Source organism: Lolium perenne, chromosome 7 (genome assembly GCF_019359855.2).
Source record: "Lolium perenne isolate Kyuss_39 chromosome 7, Kyuss_2.0, whole genome shotgun sequence".
NCBI classification, from domain to species: Eukaryota; Viridiplantae; Streptophyta; class Magnoliopsida; order Poales; family Poaceae; genus Lolium; species Lolium perenne.
In genome coordinates, this window is record NC_067250.2 from 232,479,659 (window position 1) to 232,482,640 (window position 2,982).

Genomic DNA, 2,982 nt, shown 5'->3' on the forward strand with positions numbered 1-2,982 from the left:
TTGTCAAGAGAGAGTTAGCATGGCTTAGGATAAGCATGCATGTTGACCAAATAGGATAGCATGGCCATAATCAGCATGCATCACAACACTTACTATGACGACCATAAGGTAGAACCACTACGATTACCATGCTTGAGATCAAGCATGCATGACAAAAATAAGGAGATAAACACACAAATGATCAAGAGGCTAAGAGTAGCAACCGAAGTGACATCAAAAGGAGACATCACAATCAGAGATCAATAGATGGCTTGCCTTGGCTTATTTGTCCCTGGACTTCTTCAACTCCATCAATATAACAATCCCAACAACATAAATAAAATCCTCGTCCGATTCCACTTCTTCTTCTTCTCCGGAATTGTTTGCATCTATCGCCGGAAAATATAAAAGGAACACAATCAATCACATTGCACCAACAAGACAACATTCAACAATCAACAACTAACCATGCAGCCAAGGGATAACATACTAAGGACTTATAGATATCACAAAACAACTTCAAGAGTTTTAATTTAGAAAACCCCATTTATTTACCTAGTAGAGGTATGAGAGTGCCACGACTTAGCAATTGCCTCTCTCGGTATCACCATGGCACAACTAAGTATCCCCTGGTAGATAACATCATAAAGAGGACAAGTGCATTAGTTTGGCATCCCAAACATTTAATATATAATTCGAAACATTTTTGGAAAAGCGGGAAGTCATCATCTCCATTTTATAAGGCTTACAAAACACTACACAAGAATAGGAAGTAAATGATATGCCACACCGTTTGAAAACTTAAACCAAACAATAGGGCTAATGTTAAGTTGCAGAGGTTTTGTTTTGCAAGAATAAAACAAAGGTTGCCCATCTCTACTAAAAAGAATTGGTCAAGGGTTTTAAATAAACCGAAAAGTTTTGCTTCAACAATGCATGTCACACATATACATTACTAACAGCAACAGAAATGTATGAACAGAGACTAATAATATTTTTCCTAGATGGCCAGTACTAATACAAGACTAACACAATTGGAATCACCCAAAAATATTAAACCTACAATTTTAGGAATTTCTTTGAATCTGACTGTACAGAAAACAAGATCTGTAAGCCGTAAATCGTAGAAAAATCCTAAAAATATGAGACCACTGGCATTCGAAAGATAATTAAACAGAGATGCATACACAATTGGATTTGGGTTCAAATTGTTTCTGAAACTCTCACAAATGGATTGACAAGGTTACTGCATGTTTGTACCATTTGCTTTCTCTCTGGAGTTACAGAATAGGTAAAGGTGTGAAACTTGTTTGAGAAGATTAAGAAAACATTCAGTAATCCTACAGAATTGGAATCACTCAATTAGGTTCAAAAATGAATTTTTGGTGATTTGAAAGCTAACAGCCATGTCTGCAGAACACACATAACAAGTTTAATTCACCCAAAATCTTACATAACTCATAAAAATATGAGGTCAGCTGCATCTGAAAGGTATTGAAAAGCTGGTTCTTACCCAATTGGTTTCATTCAAAAATTCATTCCCATGCTCCTGGTTTAATTCGACAAAGTCAGATCTGACCAGATCTTGACCTGTGAACCATTTCAGTTTCAGGAGGTCAATCGAGGTGAAACCACCGCCAAAATGAAGGTATTGAAGAGGGCTTTCACCTACAGTTGAGTTTGCTCAAAAAGGTTTCGTAAAACGGAACAAATCTAACAAACAGTGAACCTGCATGTTTACAGAACTTTATTTACCACGGACAATCCGTAACGAATTTGAGGATGAGACCAACGCCAAGTTGTAGATCTTTTCCGTATCTATCTGCGGAACTTTGAATCACTCGATTTGGATCTGCGCATGAGATTTGGTGGATTTTACAAGTTCGTACCAGAATCTGAAACAGCAAGATAGCAGAAATTACTGCAAGGATTTGGACGAACTTTGCTCAAGAACTTCAGATCTGAGGATAGCTCAAGCTTCTCCATGCTTGGACCAACATGCACCTGCATCAAGATCTAATCTTAGCAATGGAGGAAGAGGAAGAGGAGAGAAATCCATCTAGGGTTGGGGAGAAGAAGGAGAGGGATGCTCTCATGGTGAGGGGAAGCTTGAGGGAGGAGGGGAGCTTCATCTTGGTGGATCTTCATGGCCATGGCCGGCCATGTGAGCAAGGGGGAGCAGCAGCTCGTGGAGAAGAGGTAGGAGAGGGATGGGAGTGAGTGGAGGAAGGAGTGGGGAGTGAAAAATGAGAGCAAAGGGAGGTGGAGTGGCCGGCCAAGTGAGCTTTATAGAGGGAGAGAGTGGTGGCTGCCTCCTTTTTGATTGGCTAGGATGGGTGGCTGCCCATTTAATTGTTGGGGTAGTTGGGAGGCAAGGCTTGCAAGAGAAGAAAGTGGAGATGAAGAAATTTCAGCTCATGCATGCCAAGAGCTTGGCATGGCCGGCTACTTGTTGACAATACAAGTGGACAAGCAAGGTGCAATGCCACTTCATGAGTGTCGACCAATGTTGAGTGTTGGGAGGTTTAGCTAAAAAATGGTTTGATGATGTATTAAAATTTGGGAGAGAGGTGATAATAAACATTGGTGGCAAATGTTGGAGAATAAAGTACTTGATCAAATTATCAAATTGGCCAAGAGATGATGGTGGTGATGGTGGTTGAGACAATGGTAGAGCAAGATTAAGAGAGATGGTGAGTGAAGTAACCATATACTCACAATGAAGAATATGGGGACTTAAATCATGAATTCATGAGGTCAAGGTAATGATGGAAAAGAATATAAATTGCTCTACAAATGAGAGGTCAATAGGGAGTGAGTTGAAAGTATCAAATGATCATCCATTTGATACAGAATTGGAGGATGGAGGGGATACAATGTGGTAGATCAGAGATGTGCATAAGATGTGCAAGAGTTGTCATTTGAAATAGATCTTGTTTGAAAAGTATTTAAACCACCTCAATTGTCTAGGGACAATTGGGAATGAACTCAAGTGGAATGAAG

At 39.7% G+C, this 2,982-nt stretch overlaps 1 long non-coding RNA gene across 1 annotated transcript; it reads right to left on the bottom strand.

Annotated features, from left to right (window-relative positions):
- Positions 1-260: 260 nt before the first annotated feature.
- LOC127313937 (uncharacterized) lies at positions 261-2,273 on the bottom strand. The gene is made up of 5 exons (XR_007859251.2): positions 1,921-2,273; positions 1,735-1,831; positions 1,493-1,647; positions 535-608; positions 261-368 (listed from the first exon to the last, which is right to left on the bottom strand). It is a non-coding gene; the product is annotated as an uncharacterized lncRNA (long non-coding RNA).
- Between the last annotated feature and the right edge of the window lie 709 nt (positions 2,274-2,982).